Raw genomic sequence first — 24,041 nt, 5'->3', positions numbered from 1 at the left:
TCCTGTGACCAGTCACAAGCTAATCCCTTAGCTATTTCAATGCTAAATTACTAGTTGCCTCTGTGGATGTGTCGGTTTTGACTTTAACATAGCCAATTCCGTGACCAGTCACAAGCTAATCCCTCAGCTATTGATATGTAAACCCCTTTGTCAAGGTGCCTTACTTCTCCCAACCAGCTTAAAAGTCGCTACGAATCTTAACATCGTTAATTGAAGCTCTGTCGTCCCGACAGTACTGTACCTTTCACCTAAAGACGGCCGCTTGCGTTGTGGCCAAAACGTCGTGAGAATTTTATTGTGTTTTTTTATTATTTTATTCTCATTCTACGTGACTTTACCGAAAGAACCAAAGAAAATAAAATAATAAAGATATAAAACAATAAAATTCCCCAAATCAAAATTCATATACTGTTGATTTATTCACTCCATCTCCGCAGTGGACACTGCCGATTGTGTTCCTTCCTTAGCTCCCATTCCCACGTTAGTCTCGACCACCGGCCGTCATCACTTCAAGTTGTGTGTCCTGCCTCACCCCACCTTTCTAAACTAAAATTACGTCCTTAATTATATGAAGTCATATGAAGTCCAATTGACTTGTCCGTCTTCCAGTATCAGTGTAATTCTTAGGATGTGCATCATCTCTACGCTTCCTTGTGCATTTCTAAACATTGGTTCTATTTTCCGTTTGTGATGCATCTGTTTGAAAAAAAACGTTCTGCTTAAGGCATATGGCTCAGTTACGTTTCATTATTAAGTTAAGATAACAATAAGCACTTTGTTCTGCCCTGATACACCTCTCTTAATCATTTTCATCCGTCTTCCCCTTCAACAACCGCCCTACGTGTAGATGCACTTCTGTGTTTTCAAGGCTGTGTCCCTGTTCTTTTTGCGTTCAGTTTGTTATTCCCCCGCACCTCCAGTAAAGCATGGTTGGCTGCGTACGGTGCGAAAGAAGTTCACCATGCAAACATACGCTGCGTTGAAAAATGATTCTACTGACTGCAGACCAATCCTGGACAGAGTTCTCAATACGAGTGCAATATCGAGGGTACAGATCAATACCAACTGAACACAGATGCTAATTTATGGACGGGTGGCAACTCTAGCCATGCCCATGCAAACATACACAACATCTTGACCATGAATCGCCTATGCGGCAGATTAAATGTCAAGCATTATACATTGAATTTCGATCTACTTTTGTTCGTTTTGATTTATTTTGGCGCAGTTTCAAGTAAGTATTTTTAATATAATTATTGTATTGCCATTTACTGTATAATTGTGATAATAGACCAAGCACTGAGACATTGCCCAGGGTTGGTCTACAATCGAAAAGGTTGCAACCCCATAGCACACCCTCATGTGTTCCAGTGTTAACACATCGTATGTTTGTATCTTGAAATTCTTTCGCACTGTACGTAGCCCACCGCTCCCCCCACCACACACGTGCACAGCAGCTCCAGAGAGCGACTTTTGGGTCAGAGGTAGCCGCATTGTACTGGGGCCGTCCATAAATGAGGGGGGGGGGGGGTTGAGAAATGTGACGTCACATCAAAATGCGCAACTTTAAATAACTATAGACAACACGTTCTACGTAATTAAATAGACTTTTTAATAAATATTTTCTCCTACAACATCAGAGTGCAGCGCCACATTAAATAAGCACCACGATGACAATAGTTTAAAGCGATATGAAGCATGCTTTATTTTGGGGGGGGGGCACAGCTTTGTACCGTCATATTTGAGGGGGGGCTCTGACTCTTTGTGACGCCGCGTGACGATGGGAGGGGGGGTCAAAAATCGTCTAAAATCGCGTGACGTCATTTATGGACGGCCCCCACAGCGTGAAATAGCGCAACAAACCGAACCCGCGTACAGCGAGGGAAGCCCTGGCTGGTTTATCATTCATTAATCTCCAGTTCAGTCACAAACGAATCTCTTAGAGCCGAAGGCGCGATTCAGTATCACGTTGGCATGCCGTGTCAACCCGTACGGGGTTACCCCGTATTGGTGTACAGGGAGATTGAGTTCTCAGGTCCATACGGCTTACTAGAGCCGTTTCAAAACGGGCAAAACAATGTTTTGTGTTTCTCCCCTTGTGATGGGATTTTGTAGGATGAACGTTGAGATTTGTAAGGGGCACGGGGTGACCAATAAGGTCTGAATTGGTCTGTAATAAGAGAGGCAATGGTTAGGGGTTGACAGGTGTGCGTTGGCACTGCGTGCCACGTCGCTTTGTCATACAGCTGACACTTCGATGAGCAATGATTCGGCGACGCACGGTGCCAAAGGGGCCGTCCATAAATGACGTCACGCGATTTTGGACGATTTTTGACCCCCCCCCCCCCCATTGTCACACGGCGTCACAAAAAGTCAGACCACCCCCCTCAAATATGACGTCACAAAGCTCTGCCCCCCCCCCCCAAATAAAACATGCTTCAAATGGCTTTAAACTATTGTCATTGTAGTGCGTATTTAATGTGGCGCTGCACTCTGATGTTGTAGGAGAAAACATTTATTAAAAAGTATATTTATTAAGTAGAACGTGTTGTCTATATTTGTTTATAGTTGCGTATTTTGACGTGACGTCACATTTCTCAGCCCCACCCCCCGTCACACATCGTCACAAATATCTGACCCCGATGCCTGCAGGATTAGTTTTTTTCTTCTTTGTCTTCCAAAGCAGATGATTAATGAGAATATTGATGGAATTTCCCCCAGTGCATGTTGGCTGGGGAAGGGCTGTTTAAGACCCGCGGTGAACCCGCTCATCTCCACGTATCCGCATGAAATGATAAAATCGCGGATTTTAGGAAGCGCGTTCGTTTCAAGTGGATGCTTGTTGTCAACACCGCCACAATGACAGCACTCGCAACCATCCCATACTCAATTGAAAACTCTTCTTAAGTAATTGCTTATTGTGTTTAGTTCCTTGTCCTTATCTCATACCTCCGATTAGCACGGTGGGCTACGTGCGGTGCGAAAGAAGTTCAAGTTACAAACATACGATGTGTTAACACTGGAACACATGAGGGTGTGCTATGGGGTTGCCACCTTTTCGATTGTAGACCAACCCTGGGCAATGTCTCAGTGCTTGGTCTATTATCATAATTATACAGAAAATGACAATACAATAATTATATCAAAAACTTACTTGAAACTGCGCCAAAATAAATCAAAACGAACAAAAGTAGATCGGAATTCAATGTAAAATGCTTGACATTTAATCTGCCGCATAGGCGATTCATGGTCAAGATGTTGTGCATGTTTGCAAGGGCATGGCTAGAGTTGCCACCCGTCCGGGAATTTGCATCTGTGTTTAGGTGGTATTGATCTGTACCCTCGATATTGAACTCGTATTGAGAAATCTGTCCAGGTTTGGTCTGCAGTCAGTAGAATAATTTTTCAACGTAGCGTATGTTTGCATGGTGAACTTCTTTCGCACCGTACGCAGCCAACCATGCTTTACTGGAGGTGCGGGGGACTAACAAACTGAACGCAAAAAGAACAGGGACACAGCCTTGAAAACACAGAAGTGCATCTACACGTAGGGCGGTTGTTGAAGGGAAGAGGAATGAAAATAATTAAGAGAGACGTATCAGGGCAGAGCAAAGTGCTTATTGTTATCTTAACTTAATAATGAAACATAACCGAGCCATATGCCTTAAGCAGAATGTTTTTTTTCAAACAGATGCATCACAAACGGAAAATAGAACCAATGTTTAGAAATGCACAAGGAAGCGTAGAGATGATGCACATCCTAAGAATTACACTGATACTGGAAGACGGACACGTCAATTGGACATCATATGCAAATTAAGGACGTAATTTAAGTTTAGAAAGGTGGGGCGAGGCAGGACACACAACTTGAAGTGATGACGGCCGGTGGTCGAGACTAACGTGGGAATGGGAGCTAAGGAGGGAACACAACCGGCAGTGTCAACTGCGGAGATGGAGTGAATAAAGTCAACAGTATATGGATTGGATCATTTATTTATTTTGCTAACTGTACAATTAATCGTACATTTTAATTGTACTAGCTTAATGTCTTAAGGTTTAGTTTCTAATTCTCTAGGATAAAACAAGTTGTTTTTCAAAAAGAATGACGTTAATTGGCGCATACATTAAAAGTGAACCGTGTCAGTCTTCAAATACTGTTCTGGTTATTCCCACCTTGTTGGTGTCCCTATTGTCTCCTGCACCCACTAACAACGGAGTTATTGTTGGGGTGGTTAGAAGCACAGCCAGCAGCCAGCTAGGAAACTCGAGACATAGAATATATTAAGAGCAGCATGACTTACACTGCTACAGCAGAGATGTTGTCATGTAACTTATTACATTCTCTGTGTCGCAAACATTAAATGCCAACTAATTTTTCTGTGGTACCCTTGTCCCCACGATTTGAGTACCAATTCCTTAGCGAAGGATTTACTACCAATTGAAGGATGATACAAGTGAAATGTGAAGTGGTAAGATTGATCTTAGATCATTGCAAGCCAATCCCAAATTCTGAGTGCGGAGTGACTCGGCAGGGCCGACGGCGTGAGCCTGGCACCTTGGGAGTTGTCATGGACAGGGAGCAATGAGGCCGCGTTACCGGTTGTCTTAGTTTTGGGGAATTTTGTGTCCAGAACTCTGATCCACAGTAACGATGAAACAAACACAATGTAGAAGAAAGAACAGTTGCAACTGTTGCAGGAAATCGAAAGGCATTTTAATACAAAAAAAACAAACATCATTACCATTCACACAAACAGTATATATTATAGTAGTTCGAAAATTAGACTGTGGAAAATAAACACTTAATCCAATGAAGGTGAATGTGCCAGGGGCAGCCAGAAGCGTCCAGAATGACGCAGCTGCTCCCAGGGGCTTCCTCCATCCGCACAGAATCAAGAGCGTGACTCGTGTCTCAGGCTGCAGTCTGTGAGCAGTTTACTGCCATGGAATTCACTCAGCACTGATAATGAATGTTAAACAGAGTGATGTGCTCTTCTATATTTAATTGAAATTCCTACACTTTGAAGGGTGATACAAACCGAAACTTCTATTCTCGCTTACACAGCACAATGACATCATCAGCCTTATCAGGAACGACTGAGTCACACAAAGACAACGAATGTCCCTTACATTTAACTTAATTAATAAAAAAAAACTATCAATTCTGTACAATGGTTATTTTTAAAATATACGTAATGCTATAGTTTGATATTTACACATTGGCAGGGTGAACTAAATGCTATCGTAGTGAACTTGTCACAAACTGCAGCCTGAGACACGAGTCACGCTCTTGATTCTGTGCGGATGATGTAAGCCGCTGGGAGCAGCTGCGTCATTCTGGACGCTTCTGGCTGCCCCTGGCATCTGCTCGTAGCTACTGCCAGGGCTATAAAAGCAGCTCCTGTAGCTGCACTGGCAGAACATCGGCGGAGGAGGGAGCAGCGCTCACAGCTGAAGCGAGCCTCACTGTGAAGCACATCAACAAGCATGGCCCTGGGTGTTTACTTCCCTGCGATGCACGTGATGGAGAGGAGCGTCTGGCCAGGCTGGCCGGTCTGGAACCCCCGCGGTGAAAGTCTCTTCCAGCAGCTTCAGCGAGACATGAGGAGCGAGATCGAGAGGATGGAGAGAATCTTCCGTGGAGTCGATCAGCTCAGCAGCCACACGCGGGCTCCGGGCAGCCTCGGAGACGCACTGCTGCAGCAGCCGGCCGTGAGCAGTGGGTTCCAGATTGAAGATCCACAGGAGCAGGGAGGCGGGTTTGTCGCGTACCTGGACGTGCAGGACTTCTCCCCACAGGACCTGGCCGTGAAGGTGTCTGGAGACAAGCTGGTGGTGGCCGGACGGCGCGAGGTGAAGAGCGGAGAAGTCAGCAGCGGCAGCTACAGCCACAGCTGCCAGGAGTTCCACAGGGAGACGCAGCTGCCCAGGGACGTGGACCCGCAGAGCGTGAGCTGCTGCTTGACTGAAGACGGGAAGCTGAAGTTCAAGGCTCAGCGCCGCGCCCTCCCTGCAGCGGCCGAGAGGGTGGTGGTCATTGAGCAGCCAGCGACAGCGACTCCTGGCACGGCCTCTCAGTCCACTGGCACCACTCACGCGTAGAGTGGCGCCTGGAGCATCCATTCCAGCAACCTGCTTTACTGATGTTTCAATTGTATGGATATTTAGTTAAATCAGTTTCTTCTATCCACACTATGTTCAGTAATATTTACGTGTTTCAGCGTTCACATTCAACTTCATTGGATTAAGTGTATCGCTGTAAAGGATTGTCAAATTGTATCGCATCGTTTTAATTTGCCATTACACGTTCATATATTGCAATAAGATAATGTTTAATGTTATCTTCAAGTATTTTTCATCATTACACATGACTATTTTCCACAGTCTAATTTTCGAACTACTATAACACTATACTGTTTGTGTGAATGGTAATGATGTTTGTTTTTTGTAATAAAATGCCTTTCAATTTCCTGCAACAGTTGCAACTGTTCTTTTTTCTACATTGTGTTTGTTTCATCGTTACTGTGGATCAGAGTTCTGGACACAGAATTCCCCAAAACTAAGACAACCGGTAACGCGGACTCATTGCTCCCTGACCATGACAACTCCCAAGGTGCCAGGCTCACGCCGTCGGCCCTGCCGAGTCACTCCGCACTCAGAATTTGGGATTGGCTTGCAATTGTCTAAGATCAATCTTACCACTTCACATTTCAATTGTATCATCCTTCAATTTAGTAGTAAATCCTTCGCTAAGGAATTGGTCCTCAAATCGTGGGGACAATCGTACCACGGAAAAATTAGTTGCCATTTAATGTTTGCGACACAGAGAATGTAAATAGTTACATGACCACCTCGCTGCTGTAGCAGTGTAAGTCACGCTGCGATTAATATATTCTATGTCTCGAGTTTCCTGGCTGGCTGCTGGCTGTGCTTCTAACCACCCCAACAATAACTCCGTTGTTAGTGGGTGCAGGAGACAATAGGGACACCAACAAGGTGGGAATAACCAGAACAGTATTTGAAGACTCACACGGTTAATTTAAAATTGCACTTTCAATGTATGCGACAATTAACGTCATTATTTTTGACAAAATAACTTGTTTTATCCTAGAGAATTAGAAACTAAAGCTGAAGACATTAAACTAGCGCAATTAAAATGTACGATTGATTGTAAAGTTAGCAAAATAAATAAATGATCTAATTCATATACTATATTCTTGGTTCTTTCGGTAAAGTCACCAAGAAGGGAAACAATAAATTAATAAAGATATAAAACAATAAAATTCTCCCAAATCAAAATTCATATACTGTTGATTTATTCACTCCATCTCCGCACTTGACACTGCAGGTTGTGTCCCTCCTTAGCTCCCATTCCCACGTTAGTCTCGACCACCGGCCGTCATCACTTCAAGTTGTGTGTCCTGCCTCACCCCACCTTTCTAAACTAAAATTACGTCCTTAATTTGCATATGATGTCCAATTGACGTGTCCGTCTTCCAGTATCAGTGTCATTCTTAGGATGTGCATCATCTCTACGCTTCCTTGTGCATTTCTAAACATTGGTTCTATTTTCCGTTTGTGATGAATCTGTTTGAAAAAAACGTTGTGCTTAAGGTATATGGCTCAGTTACGTTTCATTATTAAGTTAAGATAACAATTAGCACTTTGCTCTGCCCTGATACGCCTCTCTTAATCATTTTCATTCCTCTTCCCTTCAACAACCGCCCTACGTGTAGATGCACTTCTGTGTTTTCAAGGCTGTGTCCCTGTTCTTTTTGCGTTCAGTTTGTCATTCCCCCGCACCTCCAATTAAATAATGGTTGGCTGCGTACGGTGCGAAAGAAGTTCACCATGCAAACATACGCTGCGTTGAAAAATTATTCTACTGACTGCAGACCAAACCTGGACAGATTTCTCAATACGAGTGCAATATCGAGGGTACAGATCAATACCACCTGAACACAGATGCTAATTCCCGGACGGGTGGCAACTCTAGCCATGCCCATGCAAACATACACAACATCTTGACCATGAATCGCCTATGCAGCAGATTAAATGTCAAGCATTTACCATTGAATTCCGATCTACTTTTGTTCGTTTTGATTTATTTTGGCGCAGCTTCAAGTAAGTCTTTTTGATATAATTATTGTATTGTCATTTACTGTATAATTATGATAATAGACCAAGCACTGAGACATTGCCCAGGGTTGGTCTACAATCGAAAAAGTGGCAACCCCATAGCACACCCTCCTGTTCCAGCGTTAACACATCGTATGTTTGTATCTTGAACTTCTTTCGCACCGTACGTAGCCCACCGTGCTAATCGGAGGAATGAGGTGAGCGGGAATCGACCTCGTGTAGTCGGGGTTCGTAGCGCAGTGCGCTAACCGCTGCGCCACCGCTCCCCCCACCACACATGCGCACAGCAACTCCAGAGAGCGACTTTTGGGTCAGAGGTAGCCGCATTGCACTGGGGCCGTCCATAAATGACGTCACGCACCTGGGGTGGGGGGGGGGTCAGACATTTGTGACGATGTGTGACGATGGGGGGGGGGGGTTGAGAAATGTGACGTCACATCAAAATGCGCAACTTTAAATAAATACAGACAACACGTTCTACTTAATTAAATAGACTTTTTAAATAAATCTTTTCTCCCATAACATCAGAGTGCAGCGCCACATTAAATACGCACTACAATGACAATAGTTTAAAGCGATTTGAAACACGTTTTATATTTGGGGCGTGGGGGGGGGGCAGAGCTTTGTGTCGTCATATTTGAGGGGGGGGTCTGACTTTTTGTGACGCCGCGTGACGATGGGGGGGGGGGTGGTCCAAAATCGAGTGACGTCATTTATGGACGGCCTCCACAGCGTGAAATAGCGCAACAAACCGAACCCGCGTACATTGAGGGAAGCCCTGGCTGGTTTATCATTCATTAATCTCAGGTTAAGTCACAAACGAATCTCTTAGAGCCGAAGGCGCGATCCAGTATCACGTTGGCATGCCGTGTCAACCCGTACGGGGTTACCCCGTATTGGTGTACAGGGAGATTGAGTTCTCAGGTCCATACGGCTTACTACAGCCGTCTCAAAACGGGCAAAACAATGTTTTGTGTTTCTCCCCTTGTGATGGGACTTTGTAGGATGAACGTTGAGATTTGTAAGAGGCACGGGGTGACCAATAAGGTGTGAATTGGTCTGTAATAAGAGAGGCAATGGTTAGGGGGTGACAGGTGTGCGTTGGCACTGCGTGCCACGTCGCGTTGTCATACAGCTGACACTCCGATGAGCAATGATTCAGCGACGCACGGTGCCAAAGGGGCCGTCCATAAATTACGTCACGCGATTTCTGACGATTTTTGACCCCCCCTACCATCGTCACGCGGCGACACAAAAAGTCAGACCCCCCCCTCAAATATGACGTCGCAAAGCTCTGTCCCCCCCCCCCCCCAAAAAAAAATAAAACATGCTTCAAATCGCTTTAAACTATTGTAATTGTAGTGCGTATTTAATGTGGCGCTGCACTCTATTGTTGTAGGATTAAACATTTATTAAAAGTCTATTTAATTAAGTAGAACGTATTCTTAGTTTTTTCGGTAAAGTCACGTTGAAGAGAAACAACAAAATAACAAAATATATATAAAACAATAAAAAATTCTCACGACGTTTCGACCATAACTCAAACGGTCATCATCAGGTGTGTCGGTTTGCATAAATTTTTTTGAAAAGGCATATTTATTTATTTATTTATAAAAAAAATAACGTTGCGTCACGCGCAACGATTGGCAGTTTGCCCAGGACTAGTCCATCTATTTTTTGAAAAGAGGAGGGGGGAGACGAAATTTGTTTTTATGTATGCTGTCTGAAAGCCACTGTAAGCGTGAACAATCAATCAAGAACTGAAATGATTTATCAAATCTTTCCAATGATTGCTAAGATAGAATCCATCTTCTCGGTTGAAATTGTCTCTGTGTTTGTATATGTGGATAGCCTCATGAACGAATCTCTCATGGAAGCCAGATGGCTTACAAAGAACCTCCGTCTTGGAAAAGTCAATGGCATGTGAGCCTACTGAATTAGAACAATGATCTGCTACGGCCGAGGTGTTGGTCCTACCGTGTTTAAGGTCTGCTTTATGTTCACGAATGCGGTCCGAGATATGGCATTTGGTTTCTCCAATGTAACTACTACCACAGAGGCAACTTAGTTTGTAGACACCAGGGTATTGTATGTCTGGAATCACATCTTTTACAGGCGGAACCAGATCACGGATTTTATGTAATGTGTTGAAAGCTTTAAATCAAAATTTAAGTAGAACGTGTTGTCTATGTTTATTTAAAGTTGCGCATTTTGATGTGACGTCACATTTCTCAGCCCCCCCCCCCCCCCCCCCTTCGTCACACATCGTCACAAATGTTTGACCCCGATGCCTGCAGGATTAGCTTTTTTATTCTTCGTCTTCCAAAGCAGATAATTAATGAGAATATTGATGGAATTTCCCCCAGTGCATGTTGGCTGGGGAAGGGCTGTTTAAGACCCGCGGTGAACCCGCTCATCTCCACGTATCGGCATGAAATGATAAAATCGCAGATTTTCGGAAGCGCGTTCGTTTCAAGTGGATGCTTGTTGTCAACACCGCCACATTGACAGCACTCGCAACTATCCCATACCTCCGATTAGCACGGTGGGCTACGTACGGTGCCAAAGAAGTTCAAGATACAAACATACGATGTGTTAACACTGGAACACGAGGGTGTGCTATGGGGTTGCCACCTTTTCGATTGTAGACCAACCCTGGAAAATGTCTCAGTGGTTGGTCTATTATCATAATTATACAGCAAATGACAATACAAAATTATATCAAAAATACTTACTTGAAACTGCGCCAAAATAAATCAAAACGAACAAAAGTAGATCGGACTTCAATGTTAAATGCTTGACATTTAATCTGCCGCATAGGCGATTCATGGTCAAGATGTTGTGTATGTTTGTATGGGCATGGTTAGAGTTGCCACCCGTCGGGGAATTAGCATCTGTGTTCAGGTGGTATTGATCTGTACCCTCGATATTGCACTCGTATTGAGAAATCTGTCCAGGTTTGGTCTGCAGTCAGTAGAATCATATTTCAACGCAGCGTATGTTTGCATGGTGAACTTCTTTCGCACCGTACGCAGCCAACCATGCTTTACTGGAGGTGCGGGGGAATGACAGACTGAACCCAAAAAGAACAGGGACTCAGCCTTGAAAACATAGAAGTGCATCTCCACGTACGGCGGTTGTTGAAGGGGAAGAGGGATGAAAATGATCAAGAGAAGCGTATCAGGGCAGAGCAAAGTGCTTATTGTTATCTTAACTTAATAATGAAACGTAACTGTACCATATGCCTTAAGCAGAACGTGTTTTTCAAAGAGATGCATCACAAACGGAAAAGAGAACCAACGTTTAGAAATGCACAAGGAAGCGTAGAGATGATGCACATCCTAAGGATTACACTGATACTGGAAGACGGACACGTCAATTGGACATCATATGCAAATTAAGGACATAATTTTAGTTTAGAAAGGTGGGGTGAGGCAGGACACACAACTTGAAGTGATGACGGCCGGTGGTCGAGACTAACGTGGGAATGGGAGCTAAGGAGGGAACACAACCGGCAGTGTAAACTGCGGAGATGGAGTGAATAAATCAACAGTATCTGAATTTTGATTTGGAGAATTTTATTGTTTTATATCTTTATTATTTTATTTTCTTTGGTTCTTTCGGTAAAGTCACGTAGAATGAGAATAAAATAATAAAATGACACGATAAAATTCTCACGACGTTTTGGCAACAACGCAAGCGGCCGTCTTTAGGTGAAAGGTACAGAACTGTCGGGACGACAGAGCTTCAATTAACGATGTTAAGATTCGTAGCGACTTTTAAGCTGGTTGGGAGAAGTGAGGCACCTTGACAAAGGGGTTTACATATCAATAGCTGAGGGATTAGCTTGTGACTGGTCACGGAATTGGCTATGTTAAAGTCAAAACCTACACATCCACAGAGGCAACTAGTAATTTAGCATTGAAATAACTAAGGGATTAGCTTGTGACTAGTCACAGGAATGGCTATGTTAAAGTCAAAACCTACACATCCACAGAGGCAACTAGTAATTTAGCATTGAAATAGCTAAGGGATTAGCTTGTGCAAATAGCTGAGGGATTAGCTTGTGACTGGTCACGGAAATGGCTATGTTAAAGTAAAAACCTACACATCCACGGAGGCAACTAGTAAATTAGCATTGAAATAGCTAAGGGATTAGCTTGTGACTGGTCACAGAAATGTATGTTAAAGTAAGGCCTACACATCCACAGAGCTTCAATGAACGCTGTTAAGATTCGTAGCGACTTTTAAGCTGGTTGGGAGAAGTGAGGCAACTTGACAAAGGGGTTTACATATCAAATAGCTGAGGGATTAGCTTGTGACTGGTCATGGAAATGGCTATGTTAAAGTCAAAACCTACACATCCACAGAGGCAACTAGTAATTTAGCATTGAAATAGCTAAGGGATCAGCTTGTGACTGGTCACACAAATAGATGTTAAAGTCAAAGCCTACACATCCACAGAGGCACCTCGTTCATGGACACCAAAGGGGGCTGCAACAACTCAACTGTCATACAGTAAAGCGATGTGCAAACCAACCGGCTACCATGAGAGATTCGTTCATGAGGCCATCCACATATAAAAACACAGAGACTATTTCAACCGAGAAGATGGATTCTGGCTTAGTAACCATTGGAAAGATGTTTTAAACCATTTCGGTTCTTAATTAATTGTATTTCACGAGGACCTTCAGACCGCAGCTCTTTCGCTGGCACTGACTTTTAATACCTCTCACACCACGGTTAATGGTATGGTTTATAACATGGAGTATAACAGCGCCTCGCAGCTGTTTCTCCCCTCCTTCCTCCTCTGCTCCAACCATGGATGGACTCGTCCGTCTGAACGTAGCTGTCCGTGGTGAGTAAGGTAAGAATCCACCCGTTTTTTCACCATATAACATTGTGATATAACATTGAGGTAGTTTTGATTTAAAGCTTTCGTGACTGCAGTAATTCATATTCTTAGTTCTTTCGGTAAAGTCACGTTGAAGAGAAACAATAAAATAATAAAAATATATAAAACAATAAAAATTCTCACGACGTTTCGACCATAACACAAACGGTCGTCTTCAGGTGTGTCAGTTTGCATAAATTTATTTATTTTTAAACGGTGTATTTATTTATTTATAAAAAAAACGTTAGCGCCACGTGCAGCCATTTGGCAGTTTATTTAGAAGGACTAGTCCATCTATGTTCTAAAAAGAGGAGGGGGGAGACGAAAAATTTAATGTATGCTGTCTGAAAGCCACTGTAAGCGTGAACAATCAATTAAGACCTGAAATGGTTTATCAAATCTTTCCAATGATTGCTAAGACAGAATCCATCTTCTCGGTTGAAATTGTCTCTGTGCTTGTATATGTGGATAGCCTCATGAACGAATCTCTCATGGTAGCCAGATGGCTTACAAAGAACCTCTGTCTTGGAAAAGTCAATGTCATGTGAGCCTACTGAATTATAACAATGATCTGCCACGGCCGAGGTGTTGGTCTTACCGTGTTTAAGGTCTGCTTTATGTTCACGAATGCGGTCCGAGACATGGCGTTTGGTTTCTCCAATGTAACTACTACCACAGAGGCAACTTAGTTTGTAGACACCAGGGTATTGTATGTCCGGAATCACATCTTTTACAGACGGAACCGGATCACGGATTTCATGTAATGTGTTGAAACGGACCTGGATCTTGTGTTTATTCAAGATTTTGGAGATCTTTTTTGTGATCCCCGCAATGTAGGGTAAAGTGATGGTTTTGAAAGGCTCATCAAGAGGGTCCTTCTTATTTTTACACCGTTTAAAAATAAATAAATTAATGCAAACCGACACACCTGAAGACGACCGTTTGTGTTATGGTCGAAACGTCGTGAGAATTTTTATTGATTTATATATTATTATTTTATTGTTTCCCTTCAACGTGACTTTACCGAAAGAACTAAGAATATTGAGGAAGTTTATATTTTAGTTTTTATTGGTTTGCTATATGATATTCGTTATATAGTGTAGTGTATACCCAGTTAATGTTAATAGCTCAGCTTATTGAAGAATATATTGAGTACAATTATAATATTGATGTAATTTAGAATTAGGTTTTTCACATCGCTTTACTGTATGACAGTTGAGTTGTTGCAGCCCCCTTTGGCGTCCATGTACGAGGTGCCTCTGTGGATGTGTAGGCTTTGACTTTAACATAGCCATTTCCGTGACCAGTCACAAGCTAACCCCTCAGCTATTTGATATGTAAACCCCTTTGTCAAGGTGCCTCACTTCTCCCAACCAGCTTAAAAGTCGCTACGAATCTTAACAGCGTTCATTGAAGCTCTGTGGATGTGTAGGCCTTTACTTTAACATCTATTTCTGTGACCAGTCACAAGCTAATCCCTTAGCTATTTCAATGCTAACTTACTAGTTGCCTCTGTGGATGTGTAGGTTTTGACTTTAACATAGCCAATTCCGTGACCAGTCACAAGCTAATCCCTCAGCTATTTGCACTAGCTAATCCCTTAGCTATTTCAATGCTAAATTACTAGTTGCCTCTGTGGATGTGTAGGTTTTGACTTTAACATAGCCATTCCTGTGACCAGTCACAAGCTAATCCCTTAGCTATCTCAATGCTAAATTACTAGTTGCCTCTGTGAATGTGTAGGTTTTGACTTTAACATAGCTATTTCCGTGACCAGTCACAAGCTAATCCCTCAGCTATTTGATATGTAAACCCCTTTGTCAAGGTGCCTCACCTCTCCCAACCAGCTTAATAGTCCCTACGAATTTTAACAGCGTTCATTGAAGCTCTGTGGATGTGTAGGACTTTACTTTAACATCTATTTCTGTGACCAGTCACAAGCTAATCCCTCAGCTATTTGCACAAGCTAATCCCTTAGCTATTTCAATGATAAATTAACAGTTGCCTCTGTGGATGTGTAGGTTTTGACTTTAACATAGCCATTCCTGTGACCAGTCCCAAGCTAATCCCTTAGCTATTTCAATGCTAAATTACTAGTTGCCTCTGTGGATGTGTAGGTTTTGACTTTAACATAGCCATTTCCGTGACCGGTCACAAGCTAATCCCTCAGCTATTGATATGTAAACCCCTTTGTCAAGGTGCCTCACTTCTCCCAACCAGCTTAAAAGTCGCTACGAATATTAACATCGTTCATTGAAGCTCTGTCGTCCCGACAGTTCTGTACCTTTCACCTGAAGACGGCCACTTGCGTTGTGGCCGAAACGTCATGAGAATTTTGATTGTGCTTTTTTATTATTTTATTCTCATTCTACGTCACTTTACCGAAAGAACCAAAGAAGATGAATCCTTGCAGTCACGAAAGCTTCAAATCGATTTTTTTTTTATTGTTTCCCTTCTATGTGACTTCACCGAAAGAACCAAGAATATAGTATATGAATAACATCATTTATTTATTTTGCTAACTTTACAATTAATCGTACATTTTAATTGTACTAGTTTAATGTCTTAAGGTTTAATTTCCAATTCTCTAGGATAAAACAAGTTATTTTGTCAAAAAGAATGACGTTAATTGGCGCATCCATTGAAAGTGCAATTTTAAATGAACCGTGTCAGTCTTCAAATACTGTTCTGGTTATTCCCACCTTGTTGGTGTCTCTATTGTCTCCTGCACCCACTAACAACGGAGTTATTGTTGGGGTGGAGAGAAGCACAGCCAGCAGCCAGCCAGGAAACTCGAGACATAGAATATATTAATAGCAGCTTGACTTACACTGCTACAGCAGCGATGTTGTCATGTAACTATTTACATTCTCTGTGTCGCAAACATTAAATGGCAACAAATTTTTTCCGTGGTACGCTGTCCCCACGATTTGAGGACCAATTCTTTAGCGAAGGATTTACTATCAATTGAAGGATGATACAAGTGAAACGTGAAGTGGTAAGATTGATCATAGACAATTGCAAGCCAATCCCAGATTCTGAGTGCGGAGTGACTCGGCAGGGCCGACGGCGTGAGGCGGGCACCTTGGGAGTTGTCACGGACAGGGAGCAATGAGGCCGCGTTACCGGTTGTCTTAGTTTTGGGGAATTCTGTGTCCAGAACTCTGATCCACAGTAACGATGAAACAAACACAATGTAGAAAAAAGAACAGTTGCAACTGTTGCAGGAACTTGAAAGGCATTTTATTACAAAAAACAAACATCGTTTACCATTCACACAAACAGTATAGTATTATAGTAGTTCGAAAATTAGACTGTGGAAAATAGTCATGTGTAATGATGAAAAATACTTGAAGATAACATCATTATCTCATTGCAATATATGAACGTGTAAAGGCAAATTAAAACGATGCGATACAATTTGACAATCATTTACAGCGATACACTTAATCCAATGAAGTTGAATGTGAACGCTGAAACACGTAAATATTACTGAACATATCGTGGATAGAAGAAACTGATTTAACAAAATATCCACGCAATTGAAATATCAATAAAGCAGGTTGCTGGAATGTATGCTCCAGGCGCCACTCTACGCGTGAGTGGTGCCAGTGGACTGAGAGGCCGTGCCAGGAGTCGCTGTCGCTGGCTGCTCAATGACCACCACCCTCTCGGCCGCTGCAGGGAGGGCGCGGCGCTGAGCCTTGAACTTCAGCTTCCCGTCTTCAGTCAAGCAGCAGCTCACGCTCTGCGGGTCCACGTCCCTGGGCAGCTGCGTCTCCCTGTGGAACTCCTGGCAGCTGTGGCTGTAGCTGCAGCTGCTGACTTATCCGCTCTTCACCTCGCGCCGTCCGGCCACCACCAGCTTGTCTCCAGACACCTTCACGGCCAGGTCCTGTGGGGAGAAGTCCTGCACGTCCAGGGACGCGACAAACCCACCTCCCTGCTCCTGTGGATCTTCAATCTGGAACCCACTGCTCACGGCCGGCTGCTGCAGCAGTGCGTCTCCGAGGCTGCCCGGAGCCCGCGTGTGGCTGCTGAGCTGATCGACTCCACGGAAGATTCTCTCCATCCTCTCGATCTCGCTCCTCATGTCTCGCTGCAGCTGCAGGAAGAGACTTTCACCGCGGGGGTTCCAGACCGGCCAGCCTGGCCAGACGCTCCTCTCCATCACGTGCATAGCAGGGAAGTAAACACTCAGGGCCATGCTTGTTGATGTGCTTCACAGTGAGACTCGCTTCAGCTTGAGCGCTGCTCCCTCCTCCGCCGATGTTCTGCCAGTGCAGCTACAGGAGCTGCTTTTATAGCCCTGGCAGTAGCTACGAGCAGATGCCAGGGGCAGCCAGAAGCGTCCAGAATTACGCAGCTGCTCCCAGGGCTTCCCTCATCCGCACAGAATCAAGAGCGTGACTCGTGTCTCAGGCTGCAGTTTGTGAGCAGTTTACTGCCATGAAATTCACTCTGCACTGATAATGAATGTAAAACAGAGTGATGCGTTCTTCTATATTTAATTGAAATTACTACACTTTGAAGGGTGATACAAACCGAAACTTAAATTCTCGCTTACACAGCACAATGACATCATCAGCCTTATCAGGAAAGACTGAGTCACACAAAGACAACGAATGTCCCTTACATTTCACTTAATAAAAAACTATCAATTCTGTACAATGGTTATTTTTAAAATATACGTAATGCTATAGTTTGATACTTACACATTGGCAGGGTGAACTAAATGCTATTGTAGTGAACTTGTCACAAACTGCAGCCTGAGACACGAGTCACGCTCTTGATTCTGTGCGGATGGAGGAAGCCCCTGGGAGCAGCTGCGTCATTCTGGACGCTTCTGGCTCCCCCTGGCATCTGCTCGTAGCTACTGCCAGGGCTATAAAAGCAGCTCCTGTAGCTGCACTGGCAGAACATCGGCGGACGAGGGAACAGCGCTCACAGCTGAAGCGAGCCTCACTCTGAAGCACATCAACAAGCATGGCCCTGAGTGTTTACTTCCCTGCGATGCACGTGATGGAGAGGAGCGTCTGGCCAGGCTGGCCGGTCTGGAATCCCCGCGGTGAAAGTCTCTTCCAGCAGCTGCAGCGAGACATGAGGAGTGAGATCGAGAGGATGGAGAGAATCTTCCGTGGAGTCGATCAGCTCAGCAGCCACACGCGGGCTCCGGGCAGCCTCGGAGATGCACTGCTGCAGCAGGCGGCCGTGAGCAGTGGGTTCCAGATTGAAGATCCACAGGAGCAGGGAGGCGGGTTTGTCACGTCCCTGGACGTGCAGGACTTTTCCCCACAGGACCTGGCCGTGAAGGTGTCTGGAGACAAGCTGGTGGTGGCCGGACGGCGCGAGGTGAAGAGCGGAGAAGTCAGCAGCGGCAGCTACAGCCACAGCTGCCAGGAGTTCCACAGGGAGACGCAGCTGCCCAGGGACGTGGACCCGCAGAGCGTGAGCTGCTGCTTGACTGAAGACGGGAAGCTGAAGTTCAAGGCTCAGCGCCGCGCCCTCCCTGCAGCGGCCGAGAGGGTGGTGGTCATTGAGCAGCCAGCGACAGCGACTCCTGGCACGGCCTCTCAGTCCACTGGCACCACTCACGCGTAGAGTGGCGCCTGGAGCATCCATTCCAGCAACCTGCTTCATTGATGTTTTAATTGTGTGGATACTTTGTTAAATCAGTTTCTTCTATTCACGATATGTTCACTAATATGTAGGTGTTTCAGCGTTTCCAGTTAACTTAATTTGATTATGTGTATCGCTGTACAGGATTGTTAAATTGTTTCACATCGTTTTAATTTGCCATGACACTTTCATATATTGCAATAAGATAATGGTAAATGTTATCTTCAAGATTTTTCATCAAAGCTGCTATAGCCATGTAAGTCATACTGCTATTACAATAATGTATGCCTCGAGTTTCCTTACTGGCTGGGTTTCTCTCCACCACAAAATTAACTCTGTTAGTGGGTTCCAGCTGTTTCCACCGAAACTAACTGGGTAACTGGCTACACGGATTTTTCCGTTTACAGTCACAAATAAACATTACACATACATGCAGGCATCGACTTACGAACCACTCGACTTACGAATTTCCGCACTTAGGAACCAGCTTCCATGAAATGTGTTTTAACATTGAGAATTACAACGCGAACTCGCACTTGCAAACTGAACCGAGGATCTATTTTTTTTTCAGCGGAGCGATCCTCCACGAGTTGTGTCATCCTCGCGCTTCCAGTGTTTGTGCTCGTGTGTGCGTGCACGCACGTGTGTACATTACTGTGTTCCCACTTACAAACCGTTTGACTCACGAACGGGTCCCAGGAACTAATTGAGTTCATAAGTCGAGGACTGTCGGGATCGTGTATGAAACATAAAATACATACAAATTTATAAAAACATTTTATGTTCAAATACCTTGCGTCCTGATGCTGGCTTGCTTGTCGTAAGGGGCGAAATGAGTCACTACAATTGCACACACACAGACAACAACCGCCACTAAGTGGCTGTGACGTTGCTACGGCACTTGTGCCAGGCTAAGTGCACTTTATGGCCACGTGATCACGGGTCAGATTCAGCTGCCATGGTTTGACAGAGATGAGTGGCAGATGCGTCAGCTGTGCCTCCCCTACTGTGCCAACTTGATGTGTTTTAGCCGCCTAAGGCTCTGCTCCTTGTTGTGAGCGTCTCTCTGCTGCCCTCTGTTGTTGCTGGAGGGCGACTACCTCCAACTGCCCAGTATCGTCCATCATGAGTCTCCTCCACATAGGCCGCGCTTTACACTGCTGGTACCAGTCATTCGCAAGTCAATTCAGTTCCACATCCTCTTGTACCACATCATTTAATCTCTTCTCTAGCCCGTGCCGCGCCTGTTTATCCCCCTTTAATGCAGTGGTTAGGGAGGCGTGGTACATGACCCAGCCAATGTAGCATTACCTGCTGGAGGCGCTTACCGATGGGACTTTGTCCAGATCTGTCAAGGATTGTGAGCTCACACAATCCAGCCTGGTTAAACCCAGGATGGATCGTAGGAAGGCCATCCTGAATGTTTATAACCGGCGAAGATGTTCCATTAGGGGGGTCCACGTTTGGCAAGCATCGAGAAGGAAGGGCATGACCGTGGCCGAGAAGATCCGAAGACTGCTGTGGAGCGACAGATATCAGGTAGCTTCCACACAGCGTTATGCAACCGATGAAAAGATAATGCCGCTCGACTGATTCGGAGTGAGACCTCTTCTGTCAAACCGGAGTTGGTCATAAGCACACTATCCAGATGTGGAAAACTATCCAATTTACAACTGCCCCATCACCAATGGGGAGTTAAGGGGTGGAGGGTTTAATGCAGACATGGGCTGGGCTTTTTAATCCGGCCCCCTGAACGTGTCCAAATATTATTAAATTAAATTTTACCTTTCACCTGTAATGCCCTCATTTCCCCATTAGATGGAGCACTTTGACCGGGAGTGTGGTAATTGGTTTGGGCGCAGGCCTCAGATGTTTTCATGATGTTTGATCAGTCACGTTACGACATGTTTTTGTATTGTTCATGTTCGTGCAATTTGTTAAATTGCCTTGCAAATAAATGCTTTGCTACCTGTTAAAGGCCAAATCCTTTCATGTAATGATTTTTACATGTCATTTATATTAGTTCACACAAACACTCCATCCATCTGTTCCTTGCCCGGCCACTCTGTCAAATTTTAGAACCCATTGTGGCCCGCGAGTAAAAAAAATTGCCCACCCCTTGTTTAATGGCACAACATAGCGAGGCAGGTGCTTAGTTTTGGTGGGGCTGATGGTTAATGCCCCACCTCTTAGTGCAGGGGTGGGGAACCTTTTTTGTGCCAAGGGCCATTTGGATATTTATAACATCATTCTCGGGCCATACAAAATCATCAACTTAAAAATTAGCCTATTATATTTGGTCAAACATTTAATTAACTCACCCCTAATGCGATGGCTGGAACTGCTTCTCTTTGGTGAGGCGTGTGGAGATTTTAGCTGGCATTGATGATGTTAGCTGGTATTGATGATGTTAGCTGGTATTGATGATGTTGCTACTCGCAACTGCTTTTCCAGGTTTGCTCCAAGATTGATTGAATTTCGAGTCCCGCCTGCGGTTGCCTTGGCAGGGCCAGACCAAATGATTTCGCAGGCCTCATGGCCGGCCGGCCGGACGTTCCCCACCCCTGTCTAGTGGCACGCTCGAGGTCTAGATCATTCGCATACGTAACATGGATGACAAATCGGGAGCAAGCTCTCAAGCGCACCCGGGCATCAATCCGCCTCCCATTGTATCTATATCAGATATAGATTGCTCCGGTACGGACATGGAAGGTTTCTCGAACGACGTGGACCAAAAATATTTTAAACAGTGTACGGAGCCAGAGGACATTACTGGCGAACCCCAAGGTTAACGGGGAATAGCTTCGTCTTCCGGCCAAGTAGCTTTACTCGGCCCTGCTCAATATCATGGAAGTCCTTAATTATTGTGAGCAGAGAGTCAGAGACTCCGAAAGCATGAAGAACAACCCAGAGTCCAGACCTATTGATGGTATCATAGACATTGACCAGGTCAATAAAGCAGAGATGTAAGTCCTGTCGGAATTCAACACTCCTCTGCTGTAGCAAACGGAAGGAAGATGTGGCATCTGTGGCTGCCCTGGCCTGAAACCACAATGGGGCTCCCCAATCCTCTTCTCAGCATGCCTGGCAAGGTGATGTTGAATAATCCTTGCCAGGACTTTTTCCGGCACTCTAACACAGGCACAGACTCTAACCAAAACTATCGAATAATTACACGGTTAATTTAAAATTGCACTTTCAATTAATGTGCCTATTAATGTCATTATTTCGGCAAAAAATGTTTTTATCTTAAACTAGTGCAATGAAAAAAATACCCTTTATTGTAAAATTTGCAAAATAAAGACGATATAATTCCTGTACTGTTTTAGTTTATCTTTCTGAATACACATTTAATGAAAATGTGTTTTAGTGAATGGTTGTTTTTGAAGGTGATATCGTGTAAATGTTTTCCAAAGCTGCTTATGCAGCCGTCACTATCTCCAGCCGTGATTTCTCCACTTCTGTCCGAAGCCATCACCATCTCTTGCGGATTTGCAATGCAAAAATCTGTCTGGCTACTGCCCACCGGTTGATTTATTCGATCCATCTTCGCAGTGGACACTCTATTGGTTGTGTTCCCTCCTTTAGCTCCCATTCCCACGTTAGTCACGACCACCGGCCGTCATCTCTTCAAGTTGTGTGTCCTGCCTCACCCCACCTTTCTAAACTAAAATTATGCCTTTAATTTGCATATGATGCCCAATTGACGTGTCCGTCTTCCATTCTCAGTTTAATTCCTAGCATGTGCATCTCTATGCTTCCTTGTGCACTTCTCAACATTGGTTCCATTGTCTTCGTCAATGGCCATGTTTGTGATGCATCTGTTGTTGCAGGTCATATCCACTGATTAAAAAACGTTCTGCTTTAGGAAAATGGCTTTGTTACGTTTCATGATTTAAGTTCAGATTCCAATCAGCACTGTGCTCTGCCCTGATACGCCTCTCTTAATAATTTTCATCCCTCTCCCCCTTCAACAACCGCCCCACGTATAAATGCACTTCTATGTTTTCAAGTTGTGTCCCTGTTCTTTTTGTTCATTTTGTTATTCCCCCGCACCTCCAATAAGCATGGTTGCCTGCGTACGGTGCGAAAGAAGTTCAGCATGCAAACATACGCTGCGTTGAAAACTTACTCTACAGCATATTCACACTGGAGACGCAGGAGGGTGCTGCTATGAGATTGCCACATTTTTGACTGTAGACAAAGCCTGGACAGATTTCTCAGTCAGCACTCAGTCTAGAATTATCAGAACTACACAGTAAACGACACAATGCGGGTGCTATATCTCGTAAGAATGAATACCCACCACCTAAACACAAATGGTAATTCCTGGACAGGTGACAACTCTAGCCATGCCCATGAAAAAATATATAGTGACTAACTTGGAGACGTAACTTCTTCGAGGCAATTCTTTAATTACACACCGAGCATACTGTTACACACTCTCTGCTGTAATACAACGCTCTGTCCCTCGCTTAAACGCAACTCTGCACTCGTGGCTAGCCTACAACACAACGCTCGCCATCTGACACTGACGGCGCTGAACTAAGACAGGCAACTACTGCTAGCAGCACAATTATCAAGTGGATGACGACAGCGGCGAAGGCGACGATCTTCAACAGCAACGACGACGACGACGGCGATCCCACTCCAAACGATGGCCCTCATCCCCTGGTCGGGGTCCCCTTTAATCCTGTTAGCGTGGCCTCGCTCCACTCCGGCCACGCTCCCCTTCTAGAATCTACTAGCAGGCTCTCGACGTGTCCTACCCGAGATCCTTCTCAGGTCTATTACGTGGTCTGCTGTCAATCAGGGCTGCTTCACTCTGCAGATCCCCTTCCCTGCCAGCAGCCAGCGCTATGCTATGTAGTGACCAATTCTATGTGACTACACATACACAACATCCTGACCATCACTCGCCTATGCGGATGATAAAATATCAAGCATTGGAGATTTAATTCTGATCTACTGTTGTTCGTTTTGATTGATTTTGGCACAGTTTAAAATATATATTTTCATATCAGTACCAGCGGGAAGTACCCAGCGTTTCCCGGGTGAAAAATATATTTACAAACTTGTCTTCTCTTAAAAACATAACATACACAAACACTAAGCTATTGTGCCCTTTGTCCATTTGTCCGTCAACAAAATTATAGGAGCTACACTGGAAAAACGGCGTATTCTATTATTTAATTTATTTTCTGTCAACGTGACTTTACCGAAAGAACCAAAGAGTAATTCCTGCAGTCACGAAAACTTTGAATCTAGTTTTAGCGTGTTAATGTTAAATAAACGTGTTGTCTCCTATAGAAGCCTGAGTCTCCATTTGAGCCCACTACAACTGGTATTGGAAGTGGCCAAACGTTAGTTAATTAACTATAGATTATGG

At 44.3% G+C, this 24,041-nt stretch overlaps 1 protein-coding gene across 1 annotated transcript in view; it reads right to left on the bottom strand.

The window, feature by feature from the left end:
• Nucleotides 1–24,041, bottom strand: part of LOC142930112 (uncharacterized) — a 55,788-nt gene that overhangs the window by 10,693 nt on the left and 21,054 nt on the right. The window lies entirely within an intron of this gene.

Source organism: Petromyzon marinus, chromosome 37, assembly GCF_048934315.1.
Source record: "Petromyzon marinus isolate PM22_M1 ecotype Great Lakes invasive population chromosome 37, UKy_Petmar_22M1.pri1.0, whole genome shotgun sequence".
Classification (NCBI taxonomy): Eukaryota; Metazoa; Chordata; class Hyperoartia; order Petromyzontiformes; family Petromyzontidae; genus Petromyzon; species Petromyzon marinus.
The sequence above is the reverse complement of the archived record's forward strand: the minus strand, read 5'-3'. Positions and strand labels throughout refer to the sequence as shown.